Raw genomic sequence first — 14,850 nt, 5'->3', positions numbered from 1 at the left:
CACTAAGTTATCTCTTCAGCCCCTTGGAGAGATCTTTAACACTCAAATCAGCTTCCTGCTTAAAATATGCCACTCTTTTATCTTGAATTTGAATAAAACTTAAACCCAGTGGTACTTGTCCACCTTCCAACCTTTTTGGGTGTTTTTCCCCCTCCACGGTGGCTTTTCTTTTCCCAAATCAATTCTCCTTCTACCGTGTAGGGCATAGAGATCAGATCTACATTGCCAAGTTTCACAGCAAGTGCTTTTTCCTGCTGAGCCATTTTACTTGCCCCTAAGCTCGTTCCTGAACTGGATCTGTGTGTGGCAGTTCCTTGTACCTAACAAATGATCTCTGTCTCCTTCTCAGCCATTTGCTCACAAGTTGGACCACATTTCTTCAGATGCTCCTTCCTTGAAGATCACTCTTCCTGGGGGAGAGTGGCAGTCACTGTGCCTGCTGCCCTTGGCGCTTGGACTCCTTGTTTTCTTCTTAATGGATTTGAAATAATTTTATTGCCATTTTGTTTTTACTGCATGTTTAGTCCTCTGTCTCTGTAGATGGGCCAGAAATGTCATGAGCATGGTCTTATTTGTTGTTGTGTCTTTGATATCTACTCAGTATAATTGATTTGGGGAATGAAAACATAACAAAGGGCAGTGAGATGGCTCATTGGCTAAAGGCACTTGTCACCAATCCTGATGACTTGACTTCAGTCCTAGAGCCAATTGTGCAAGGAGTACTGACTCCTAAAAGTTGTCCTCTGGTCTCCATACAAGGACAGGGTCATGTGGTGTCTATGTACATACACAAAAATTAAATTAAAACAAATCAAAAGTGGGCTGGAGAGTTAGCTCTGTGGTTAAGATCACTTGTTCTTGTGGAAGACTTGGTTCAATTCCCAGCCCCCAGCATAGTGGTTTATAAACAGCTGTAACTCCAGTCCCAGGGGATCTGATACTGTCTTCTGAGTTCTGAAGGCACCAGGCACGCATGTAGTCCATAGACAATTCTTGCAGACAAAACACCCATGAACGTGAAATAATAACATAAACCTAAAATTCTTTTTAAAATTAAAATGAGTGACTACAACAGGAGCTCATAGGAATAACAAAGGAGTCGATGGATATAAGTGGCTGCTCAAACGATTTATCTTTAAAAAGTTAAGTAACCTAAAAAGGCTAAATGGAATTTTAAAAAGTACCATTACACCCATCAGATTGGTAGCATTTACAGGTTGGGGCTTAGACTGGGCAACAGTCTGACAAGCAGGTTATGGAAGGAAAACAAGTGCAGAGCTCTTAGGGGTCACTTGACCATCTGTCTTGGTCTCTCTGGTTAGTATACAACAGCAAAATGAATTGACCCAGAGTTAATAGTTAGGTGACACGTTACTCCACTAACAGTGTGTTACCCACACACTCGAACTCAGCTGCTTGATGCTTTTGATGGGGTTGCTTGGTGGTTGACTAAATATCCTGTTTTGTTCCTGAAATGTACTCAGGCATGAACAGTGTCCTTCTTTGGGCTTTGGCAGTTCCCGAGTTATTACGCCAGCTTGGTGACTGAAGCATGAACACACTTCCTTGTCAGATAGTATTCATAACTCATAGAATACAAAAACCATTCCTCATAAAACAGGGACATTAAAATGTACTGGGGCTGAAAGAAAGATTTGGTAAGAGGTCAAGAACCAATCCAGTTGTGGTCATGTGTGCCTGTAAACTCAACACTTGAGAAGTAGAGGCAGGAGGATTAGGAGTCATGGTTGTCCTCCTTGACTATACAGTGAATATGAGGCCAGCCCGGGCTACAGGAGACCTTGTCTCAGAAGGATAGATCTAAAGGAATGAATGAACAAGAAGCAATAACAACAAAGGTTGGCAAGACTTCACGGCTGGTAAAGCACTTGCTTTACATGCATATGAACTGAGTTCCAGCCCAACGTCACATATAAACATATAAAGCAAATGGAAAGGATTAACTCTACAGAGTTGTCATCTAACATCCATGTGCACAGCCACACACATCATACATCCATGGCAATTAAAAAAAATACTCACAAAGCAAAATAAACAAAAAGGCCTATAGTCAATACGTCAAGCTCTCCAAAGACAAGCTCACACAAAAATTGCAAACAAATTATATTCTAGACTGCTCACTATTGTGCTCTTTGTAACAGTAAGGATATCATAAATAAATAAGTGTAAGCCCTCACAACTTTGAGTACTTATCATGTCCCAAAGAGATTCCTAAGCATTTCATATACAGCATCTCATGTGCTTCCTAAGGCAACTCTGTGAGGAAGTAGCTGTCACCCTACATCCTTTTCTCATGGCTGACAACTTCCCCAGAGTCTCAGAGTCAGAACCACCATCAAACTGGACGAACTGTATGACGCGATTGACGGCCATCGTACATAAACTGGGAGAAACTGTGAGCCTTGGTAGAACGGAAGCAGAAAAGTGAATCCCACTGTCCCACTGGCTTTCTCCTGAACACACCTTCTGGTGCTGCGGTGACAGGGAATCCAAGCAGAGCTTGCAAAGGCTGGCACATGGCTGGGACTTGAGGGTGGGTGAGTGAGAAAGGAGGGTTCATGGAGACACAGTACCATAGGGTTCTTAAGTATTCAGCCAATGCTAAACTTTTAAGCTGGTTTGAGGTGAAACTCTGTAAGCCTAACAGAGAGTAGCTATGGGCCTCACCATGCTGGGGGTGATCTAGAAACCTCTGTTAGCTGGGGTGAAAAGACCTTACTATATTATCATTCAACTGGAACTCTAGAAAAAAACACGTGCCTTGGGCTGGTGAATTGGCTAAGTGAGTAAAGGTACTTGCCACCAAGCGAGACAACCTAACTTTCATCTTTGAGGACCCCATGGTGGAAGGAGAGAAGTGACTCTTGCAAGTTGTCTTCTGAGCTCTGAGTGCATGCTGTGGTACATGTACTTTACACACACACACACACACACACACACACACACACACACACACACACACACACACACACACGCAATCGATCGATTGATGTAAAACCTTTTATTGGGCTTGGGAAGTTAGCTTAGCAGTCCGGAGCACTTGTTGCTCTTACAGATCACTCAGGTTCAAGTCCCAGTATCTCCGTGGTAGCACACAACTAGTTTTAATTGCAGTTCCAAGGGATTCCGTGCCCTCTTGTGACCTCATTGAGCCCACGGCATGTACATGCATGAAGGCAAAACACACATAAAACACATTGAACAAATATAATAAAATTTAAAATAAACAAACCTAAAAAAAACATAGAAGAAAAGCCATGTATCAGAAGTAGAGTTGTTCTGGTCCTAAAATGTGGACTAAATAGATCTTCCCAGGAAACTTAAAAATAAGCTCAAAAGACTCCGGAGTAGCAAATCACTGCCTGCCTGAAAAAAAATCACAACCAAAACTTTATTTATTTTATATCACAACTGCAGTTTCCCCTCCCTCCTCTTCTCCCAGACCCTCCCCATTCCCCACCCTCATCCACTCCTCATTTCTCTTCAGAAAAGGACTGACTTCAGTGGCTATCATCCAGCCATGGCACATCAAGTTGCGGTAAGACTAGGCACCTCCTCTTCTATTAAGGCTGGCTAAGGCAGCCCAGTACAGGGGAAGGGTCTCAAAGGCAGGCAACTGAGTCAGAGGCAACTACTGCTCCCACTGTTAGCTTCCCAGAAGAAGATCAAGCCACACAACTGCATCATATGTGCAAAGGGCCACGTTCAATCCCATGCAGGTTCCCTGGTTGGTGGGTCAGTCTCTGTGAGCCCCTATGGGCTCAGGTGAGTTGATTCTGAATCATGACCAAATCTTGACACCAAAGACTTTAGTAATCAGAATGTCTACCATGACATGTAAACTTAGGTATCAGAAAGAACAGAAAAATAGGATTTATAAACAGATTTATGAAACAACACTAACTGACCCAGGGCACACAGTGAGTTCTAAGTGGCTGTTGTGAGAATAGAAAGTAAGGGTAAGTTAGCACATGGAGTAAACGAGTTCCCATGGTGAGCTGTAACCACTCACTGTCAATAATGAAGAAACAAAGTCAATTCTAGACTGGTAATCCTACGCCTGGAATAAAACTCAGTGGGTGGGATTTAACAGGAGAATGGAATATACAGAAAACCAGTGAACGTGAGAAGATGACATTGTTTAGACTGATGCTTGTAGGATGATGTCATTATGCAGCAGGGCGGGTCCAGGATAAGGTGGAGCTTATCATTGGATGAGAAGGAAGGGTAGGCAGGGAAAAGTCTAGAAAGGAGAGAGGAGGAGGAGCAAGCAGAGGAAGGTGGAGCAGAGGAGGATGATTCCTATCCAGGTGGTCTAGGTCAATTTTATCTTGTCTGTGTGGGCGGTTTCTATCTTTATTAACTGGCAGTGAATTTATTCTGTGAATGTATCATAGATTGAGAATTTAACATATACATCTAATTGTTAAACTACGAGTTTCTAGAACTTTGATTTACCGGGCCAAGAGGATGTGAGCAAAGTTCCCGGCGGGCAGAGACAACCTGTCTCATTTCTGAAAGCTGTGCTAGGCTATAGAATGCCTGGGCTAGCGTGTCATGGTGCCACTCTAGAACAACCCAAGGAACACGATGTGTGTGTCAAGTGTGGTAACAACCCGCCAAGGGGACAGTGTGTGAAAGCAGCTGGCAGAGAAACAGCCGGAGCACGTGGCTCCCACGGATCCTCTCCGAGTGAGAACTCGCGGGAACCGGTTCCGCCGCTTTTTTATTTTTATTTTATTTTTTTACTGCAACAGATGCACATGGGTGCACAGAAAAGGCTGGGAAAAGGAAGTAAGCATTGGACGCCATCAGGTATTTTAGTATGCAAGCACTTGCAATCTCAAAAACATGAGGAGGGAAGGATTAGGGTAGAAAAAATCTATAGCAACTATGACCAGAACTGGAGATATAGCTCTGGTGACAAAATGCTCACTTAGAAAGCAAGGAGCAGAGAATTTAGTTTCCAGCACCACATAAGCCAGGTATGGTAGGATTATAGGCATACAGCAACACCTCAAGACCACTCTGGACTACATATTGCGTTGGAGACCAGACTGTCCAAAAAGGAATGTACAAGACAAAGCAAGCCCATAGTCTCCCAAATGAGGTGGAAGAAGATAGCAATCCACAAAACCTAGACGTCTAGGCACCTCACTTATCTTAGTATCCTGGGAGACCACCACCAAAGAACACAAGACACATCTAGTAAAGACAAGACTAGGTATCAACACCGAGAAACACCTCAAACCTAACTCCAGATGCCTAGGCAACAGCACAAGAACAAGAATAAAATAGGAATAACCAGGACAGCATGCCCCCTCCAGAACCCAGTAATCCCATTACAGTAGAGCCTGAGGAACGCAATACAGCTGAAGCGCCAAGATGAGGACTTCAAAACAGCGATTATGAATGGGTTCAGGGACCTTAGAAAAGTTGGGAATAAATCTTTTAACAAAGACCATGGAAACACAAAGAAACAGTTGGATAAAATATTGAAAATATTTCAAGACATGAAAGCGAAAAGAGAATCACTAAAGAAAATCCAAACTGAGACAAAACTGAAAATGAAGAATTTAAGACATCAAACAAAACCCCAGAGGTAACCTCGCCAACAGATTACAAGCCTGCAAGAATCTAAGACAAGGTAGAAGTCAGAGAAAATATTAAATCTAAGGAAATGCAGGCACAAAACATTCAGGAAATCTGAGACTAATAATAGGGATTAGAAATATGACAAGAGGGGTTGTGAATTTAGCTCAGTGGTACAGTGCTTGCCTAGCAAGCGCAAGGCCCTGGGTTCGGTCCCCAGCTCCGAAAAAAAGAAAAAAAAAAGAGAGAGAAAAGAAATAGAACAAGAAACCAAGGTCAAATGCACAGAAATGTTTTCAACAAAATCATAGTGAAAAACCTTCTCTAACCTAAAGGATGACTCTATCAAGGTACAAAAAGTGTACAGAACACCAAATAGACCAGAAAAGAAAGTGCACATTACACATAATAATCAAAGCACTAAACAAATGGAACAAAGAAAGGATATTAAATGTATAGAAGCAAGACAGGATGTTAAAAGTTGCAAGGAAGCTGGGTGGTGGTAGCATAGACCCTTAACCGCCATAGTCAGGAGGCAAAGGCAGTCAGATCTCTGAGTTCAAGGCCAGTCTGGTCTACAATGTGAGTTCCAGGACAGCCAGGAAACCTGCCTTGAAAAAACAAACAAACAAACAAAAAAACAATGCTACAAAGATAAAAGACCAAATAACATGCAAAGACAGACTCAGAATGACACAAGCTAACATCTAATTAAATAGAGAGAAACTTAAAGCAATTCCACTAAGATCAGGGACACAACTAGGCTGTTTACTCTCTCCATAGCTCTTCAATATAATACTTGAAATTGTAGCTAGAACAATAAAACAACTAAAGATCAAGGGGATACAATTGGAAAGGAAGAAGTCAAAGTATTGCTACTCATAGATAACATGATATGGTAGTATATATAAGTGACCCTCAAAATTCTACCAGAGAACTCCTACAGTTGATAAACACCTTCAGCAAAGTAGCTGGATACAAAATTACTTTTAAAAAAATCAGTAGCCCTCCTTCATACAAATGCTACAAAGAAATTAGGGAAGTATTACCCTTAAAAATAGCCACAAATAATATGAAATATCTTGGTGTAACTCTAACCAAACAAGTGAAAGATCTGTATGACAAGAATAAGTGGATATAGCCCCCCCCCCAAACAAAAAGTACAGAATACCCAAGATACAGTCCACAGAACTCAAAAAGGTCAGTAATCCAAAGGGCCCAAGTGAGGAAGGACGCCTCAATCCCACTTGGGAGGGAGAAGAAAGGAATCACAAGAGGGGATGGAGGGACATGGGTGGGAAAGGAGACAGGGAGGGGAAGAGAAGAACATGATCAGGTATTGGGTGATAGAAAAGGACTGAAGCCCTTAGGGCCAGCAGAAAGAATGGAAATAGGCAACCTCGGTAGAAGTGGGGTGACGTCACCAGAATGTACCAGAGACCTGGGGGGTGAGAGACTCTCAGGACTCAAGGGTGGGGGGAACCTTAGATGAAATGCCCTACAGTGGGGAGAGGGAACTTGCAAAGCCCACGTCTAGCAGAAAGACAGCATCAAGTGAGTGATGGGGTTGCTATCCTATAGCCAAAATTGACCCATAATTGTCCCTATCTGAAAGAACTTCAGGGACAAAAAACAGAGGCGAACCTGAGTAAAAATAGGTTCAGCGACAAGCCCAAAGTGGGATCCAGCTCAAGGGGAGGCCCCAATGCTTGGCACTATTACTGGGGCTATAGAGTGCTCACATAAAGGGACCTATCATGACTGCCCTCGGAAATACCCAACAAACAGCTGAGTCAGATGCAGACAGAAGCTGCTGACCCCAGTGGTTGAATTAGGGAAAAGCTGGAAGAAGTTGAGGAGAGTGACCCTGTAGGAGGACCAGCAGCCTCAATTAACCTGGACCCCCAAGATCTCTCAGACACTGGACCACCAACCAGGCAGCATAGACCAGCTGAGATGAGGCCCCCAACACATTTACAGCAGAGGACTGCCGGGTCTGGGTTCAGTCAGAGAAGATGCCTCTAACCCTCAGGAGACTGGAGGCCCCAGGGAGTTTAGAGGTCTGGGGTTGGGGGTGGGGACATTGGTGTGGAGATAGGGGAATGGGGAGGAGGTATGGGATGTAGAACAGTTAGAGGGTGAACTGGGAGGGGAACAAAATCTGGAGTGTAAAAGGTTAAATTAAAAAAAAACCCTCAAGTCTTTGAAGAAAGAAACTGAAGAAGGTATCAGAAGATGGAGAGATCTTCCATGCTCATGGATCGGTAGAATTAACATAGGAGCTTTATTCGTAATAGCCAGAAACTGGAAACAACCTAGATGTCCCCCAACTGAAGAATGGATAAAGAAGGTGTGATACATTTACACAATGGAATATCATTCAGCTATTAAAAGCAATGATGTCATGAAATTTGCAGACAAATGGAAAGATCTAGAAACGATCCCCCTGAGTGAGATAACCCAGACCCAGTGGATATTAGCCATAAAGTACAGGATAACCGTGCTACAGTCCATTGTTCCAAAGAAGCTAAGTAACAAAGAGGGCCCAAGGAAGGATGCTTGAATCTCAGTGAGAAGGAGAAATAAAATACACATCAGGGGTGTGTGGATGGAGGGAACTGGGTAGGATAGAGGGTGGGAAGATAAACAGGAGGGATTGAGTGTTGAGAGAATGTCGGGAAAGAGAACTTGGAGAGAAAACTGGGATAATTCTTGGGGGGTTATCTCTGGGATGAGCTAGAAACATTGGACAATGGAAACTCCCAGAAATCTGTGAGGGTGACCCGAGCTAAGATTCTTAGCTATAGGGTATACGGAACCTGATGGCTGCCTCTTGTAAGCCAGGGAAGACTTCCAATTGAGAAATGGGGACATCAGCCTACCCACAAAACTGTCGACCCACAATTTCTCCTGCCTATAAGATTCTCAGGGATAAAGATGGAGCAGAAACTGGGGGAATGGCTAACCCATGATTGACCCAACTTGAGACCCATCCTGTGAGAGCCCACCCCCAATACTATTAATGATATTCTGCAATACTTGCAGGCAGAAGCCTAGCATAACTGTCATTTAAGAGGTTTCACCCAGCAGCTGATGGAAATAGATGCAGAGACCCACAACCAAACATTAGGCAGAGTTCGGGGACTCTTGTGGAAGATGGGGAGGAAGGATTGACGGAGCCAAAGAGGTCAAGGACACCATAAGAAAACCTACAGAATCAACTAACCTAGGCCCTCAGAGACGCACTGAGACTGAGCCACCAACCAGAGAGCATGCACGGGGGATGGACCTACAACTCCTACACATATGTAACTGATATGCAGCTTACTCTTCACGTGGAGCCCTAATGGCAGGAGCAGGGGCTGTCTCTGAATCTGCGGCCTGCCTTTGGTTTCCTTTCCCCTAACTGGGCTACCTTGTCTAGCCTCAGTAGAAGAAGATGAACCTAGTCCTTCTTGATACACCAAGGTGAGTTGATATCTATGAGAGGCCTTTCCTTCTAGGAGGTGAAAGGGAGGGAGGATGGAGGGAAGAGAGATGAGAGGGAGGGACTGGGAGGAAATGAGGTAAAGGAAGAGCAGAATGTAAATAATTAGTTAATGAAAAAAAGAGAATAATACCTGACTTTTCAATGGAGGCTCTAATGGCCTTTATAGATGTTCCACAGACTCTAAGAGATCACAGATGCCAGCCCAGATTACTATACCCAGCAAAACTATCACAATAGATGGAGAAAGAAAATTATATTCCATGATAAAACTAAATTTAAGCAGTACTAGCCACAAAACCAGTTCTACAGATGGTGTTAAAAGGAAAATTTAAATCTGAAGAGTAATCACACACAAGAAAACACAAATAATAAATAATCTGAGACCAGTAAATCAAAGGAGGGGAAAACTTACATTATAACAACAAAAAAGGAATCAATAAACGTTGCTTATGTATAACTCTTAATATTAATCAGTTTAAGAACACACAAGCTAATAGATTAGATTAGGAAAAAGGATCTAGGGGTTGGGGATTTAGCTCAGTGGTAGAGCGCTTGCCTAGCAAGCACAAGGCCCTGGGTTCGGTCCCCAGCTCTGAAAAAAAAAAAAAAAAAAAGAAAGAAAAGGAAAAAGGATCTATTTTTCTGCGGCATCCAAGGAACACATTTCACATCTGAGGATGTCTATCCTCTGGATAAAATGATGAGAAATGTATTAAAAGTCCCAAGAAGAAAGCAGGTATTTCCCCCCCCTTTTTTTAAGGTATCGCTATTTTAATATCTGATAAGTAAACTCAAACCAAAACTAATCAGAAGAAACAGACAAGTACTCTATATACTCATTAAAAGAAAAGTCTTTCAGGGTGATACTACAATTCTGATTATTTATACACTAAACACAAAGGCGTCCTGTTGTTTTGTTGTTATGATGTGGGTTTTTCTCCCTTTTTTGACTTGCTGGTCTGGGATTATTTATTCCTTGTGTTTTCTTGGGTGTGGTTACTCTTCAGATTTAAATCTTCCTTCTAACACTTTCTATAGAGTTGGTTTTGTAGATAGTCCTGTTTAAATTTGTTTTTTTTTAATCATGGAATGTTTTCTTTCTCCACCTATTATGATAATTTTCCTGGGTATAGTAATATGGTTTGGCATCTGTCATTTATGAACATAGACCCTAAAATTCCCAATAAAGTACTTGCAAACCAAATCCAATACTATATCAATATGTTTATTCACCATGATCAAGTTGGCTTCATCCCATCTCATTAGATGCAGAAAGGCCTTCGAGAAAACCCAACATTCCCTTATAATAAAAGTCCTTAAAGATATAAGGGACATACTTCAAAATAATTTGCAGCAAGTCCAGAGCCAACATCAACCTAAACAGAGAGAAACACAAAGAATTTCTAAAATTAGAAACAAGACAAGATGTCCACTCTCTCTTCACCTATTCAATATAGTACTTAAATTCTTAGCTAGAGCAATAAGGCAACTGAAGAAGAACAAGGGGAAATAAATAGAAAAGGAAGAAGTCAAAGTATCATTATTTGCAGATGATGTGATTTTATATACAAAAGACCTTAAAATTCCACCAGGAAACGTCTACAAGTAATAAACACTTTCATCAAAGTAACAGGATACAAAATAAACACACGAAAATAAGTTTCCTTTCTATATACAAAGACAAATAGATAAAGAAACCAAGAAAATAGTGCCTTTCACAATAGCCTCAAGAAAGCGTTTTGGGCTAGCTTTAACTAAGCAAGTGAAAGACTTTAGACACAAAAGAAATTTAAGATGACACCAGAAGATAGAAAGACCTTCCATGCTCATGGATTTGATTAATATTGTGAAAATGACACTCCAATCAAAAACTATCTATAGTCTCAGTGCAACCCCTATCAATTATAACATAGTTCTTCACAGAAATTGAAAAAAACAACATTCAGGTCCATAAGGAAACATGCACATGCACATGCACACACACCTGCACGCCCACACATGTGCACACATGAGCACACACAAGCACACACACACACACCACACACCCACTCATTCATTCACTAAATAAATAAATAAATAAATAAATAAATACCCTTCTGTTAAAAAAAATAAGGCAGTAGTGTAACAGAGGAAGACACCCAGTATATCTATGTTTCCACGTACACATGAACATCTGTATATACACATGAACACCTGTATGTACACATGGACATCTGTATGCACAGATGTACACACACATGTGCAAGAATACAGGAATAAAACACACACCCACACAAAATAAATTAACAATATATGGGGAGGTAGTCTTGATCCTAAGAACCTAAGACTGGTATTGGAAATCAATCAGCAGTTAGTCAACAGATTACTGCAACAAAGGAGAAAAGCCTTGTGATTATTTCATAACCCATTCAGGATAAGCATTTGGTTGACTTCCTCCTGAGAGCTCCCGTGACACAGGAACAGAAGGAATTGCCCTGAATCTGCCAAGTCTCTGTGGACAACACACAGTTGTGTCATACTGCTGACCCCTCTGTGGTTTCTGGATATAATTCCAAACATCTCAAAAGACTTTTAAGATCTCGAGTGACCTAACTGCTGTTTCCCTCTGACAGCTCACACCGGCAAATGACCGGCTCACTGCACGGCCCAGCTGTGCTGCCCTTCTGTGTGGTACATGCTCTGTGAATCACTCTCTCCTCACTGTGTCGTCTTAGAACGCCTATCTTCTGGCTCCTTCTTACCATTAGTTATCAGCTGAAATAAATGCCCTTGTTTCAGAGAGGCCATTGGTTTCTTAGTGCCGGTGTTAAACATCAGACTAGAGATCGGAAAGGAGAAGATGTACTCGCTCCATCCGAGGCACAGCTCCTACTGTGGGTTTCTGACTAATGCAGCTAATGATACAGGACTTGGGGAGTGTGACCTGACCCAAGCAGAACTGCCCATTTAACTTGGCTCCTACCCTGCTCTCTGGTCCCTCGGTACAAAGGAAGGTCCTGCCAGAACTGAGAAGAAAAAAGCCAAATCCTGGCTACAGCACTCGTTGCTTTTTAAAATGCAGGTTTACGTCACCGAGTGGGACTAGCAGTCCTGGCTACTTCCATTTAAGGGCAACTTTATAAATACCAAGCCCTGCCGCTTCTTAGCTGTGTTTGACATGGGAAAGACTCCATGTTCATCTGGGGGAGGTGAACTGTGCTTGGCTTCCACTCTACTCACGTAGCCCACAACCTGTATCTTCACACAGTTCAATTCTTCCTGTTTTCTGTCATTTTCTATAACCCTATTTTTCTTTCTTCACAATCTTCGAATCTATCTCCCCAGCTAGGATTCGACTATGGGGTTGGGTAACTCAGTGGTTACCCAAGTGCTTGCTTAGACTCTGAGAAGCCCTGTCTGGCTTCAATGCCCAGTGATGATAAAGAAAATAAAATTTACAACATAAAATGTAAGTATTAGGGGATCAAGAAGTTTTTCTTTCGGGGTTGGGGATTTAGCTCAGTGGTAGAGCGCTTGCCTAGCAAGTGCAAGGCCCTGGGTTCGGTCTCCAGCTCCGAAAAAAAAAAAAAAAAAAGAAAAAGAAAAAAGAAAAAGAGAGAGAGAAAAAAAGAAGGGCTGGAGAGATGGCTCAGCGGTTAAGAGCACTGACTACTCTTCCAGAGGTCCTGAGTTCAAATCCCAGCATCCACATGGTAGCTCACAACCATCTGTAATGAGATCTGATGCCCTCTTCTGGTGTGCATGAAGACAGCAACAATGTACTCATATAAATAAAATAAGTTAAAAAAAAAAGAAGTTTTTCTTTCTAGTACCAACAGTACTTCCAGTGGGTAGAACGGTGCTTGATGTACAACAGATAAAATACTTGCTAAATGAGTGAGTGCATAATGTAACTTAACAATCTCTTGGCCTCTCAGCAACCTTAGGCTAAAGTCTAACTCCTTAGAGTAGCTTGCTTGACTCCTTCTGGACCATATGTACTTGATTCTTCCTCCTGTGTCAACAGTTCCTACTTCTCCTCATCACCATCCTCCTCCTCCCCACGACAGGATCTCATATATCCTAGGCTGGCCTCAAACTTGACCTATAACCAAGCATGTCCTTGAACTTCTGATCCTCCTGCCTTTGCCTCCTGAGCTCTGAGAGATACAATTGGCTTATGAGATGCTAGGAATTGGACCCAGGGCTTTGAGCACTCTGGACAAATAACATACCTAAACTGAGCTACATCCCACACTCACTCTCGCCTACACTTTCCCTTCCACAAACCCACCGCAGCCTCCTGGTTCTGCATTCCAGACTTCCTGCACACTTTTCAGATCCTCAAAGATCTGAAAAGCTGCCCAGGTCTTTCTGATTTCTGTACTCCTGCTCACCTAGATTCTCCTGTGGGAGCATTTGCACCATCCTCATTCTTTAGCCTCCAGTCCATGCAACCCTCCAGCCTGCCTTTTCCCTCCATGACCCCTGCTTCTCCTTTACCCTTAGACCTCTGCTCCACCAAACTTACTGTCTTGCACACATGGCTATGCATTAACTGCTTCCTCTGCTGACTCGGAGACACACAGAGATCCTGAAGGGCAGACCCAACTCTAGTAAAGGCAGTTATTTCTGTGTAGGTAAGGTAAAAACATTTTTTAATAGTTTAGCTCATATATATTTTCTGGTTTTGAAAGCATCCCTGTTTTTCTACAAACAAAAAATAATAACGACGACTTCAAGCATCCGATAAGACTGCAGTAATGAAGACTCTGGTGTTAGTGAAAAGAGGAAAGTAATAGGTCAGTGCTCTGGAACACAGAGCTCTGGACAGATGCACAGAATCACGGCCAACTGAACATCCATGAAAGATCCCAGGCAACTCAGCAGAGGAGAGCTAATCTTTTCAACAAGTGGTGCTACAAAAACTGGCTTTGCATATGAAAAAAAGAGGCCAAGGTCTTAAGTCTTTAATAAATTGAAATAAAAATGAATTAGATACAAAAATATAAAACACCAAACTCTAGAACTCCTGTAAGATAACATGGGAACACGCTGGCCTTTTTGATACAAAGCCAATGATGTGAGTCATAAAATAATTGATAAAATGAACCTTATTAAAATTTAAACTTTACAATAGCTATGGTGCTATGAGTCTGCGATTCTAGCACTTGAGAGACTGGCGGGAGGATCATGAGTTTAAAATCAGGTCTGACTTTATTATGCATTGAAACTGTCTTAAGAAAACAAAACCAAAGCAAAAACAATCCCTGACCAAAAATGATCCTGTTCTGTGAAAGATACTGTTGAAAGAACGAGAGGACACGCCACAGACATGCAGGGTTAGTGCGATTGCTCGGTGGGTAAGAACACTTCCTGCGAAAATGCGAAGACCTAAGTTTGAATCCCAGGACCCACATATATCCAGACATGGAGCAGAAGTACCCAAGACTCCATCTCAAAAACTAAGAAGGCAAACAAATAAGGAAGACAGCCAATGCTGACCTCTGACCTACACACACACACACACACACACACACACACACACACACGTACCCCCATGCGTGAACAAGTGTACACTTACATGTGTACATGGAAAATGAGGAGCTAGGTGTTTTTCATGGAGAAATGAGAAATGGAAATCAATGTAACATGGTTACCTTGTCATTGTGTCAAACATGCCACCTACTGTACCGTCTACTCTCCCCAACTTATTATAAAAAATATTTTGTACATGAAAATAAGGACCTGATTTTAAAATAAAAGGC

General features: G+C 42.2%; 1 long non-coding RNA gene across 1 annotated transcript; it reads right to left on the bottom strand.

The window, feature by feature from the left end:
• Positions 1-3,007: 3,007 nt before the first annotated feature.
• Positions 3,008-11,978, bottom strand: LOC147997052 (uncharacterized). The gene is made up of 3 exons (XR_015655409.1): positions 11,845-11,978; positions 10,337-10,479; positions 3,008-3,387 (listed from the first exon to the last, which is right to left on the bottom strand). It is a non-coding gene; the product is annotated as an uncharacterized LOC147997052 (long non-coding RNA).
• Positions 11,979-14,850: the final 2,872 nt, after the last annotated feature.

The sequence above is a fragment of the Rattus norvegicus genome, chromosome 1 (assembly GCF_021556685.1).
Source record: "Rattus norvegicus strain SHRSP/BbbUtx chromosome 1, alternate assembly SHRSP_T2T, whole genome shotgun sequence".
Taxonomy (NCBI): domain Eukaryota; kingdom Metazoa; phylum Chordata; class Mammalia; order Rodentia; family Muridae; genus Rattus; species Rattus norvegicus.
The sequence above is the reverse complement of the archived record's forward strand: the minus strand, read 5'-3'. Positions and strand labels throughout refer to the sequence as shown.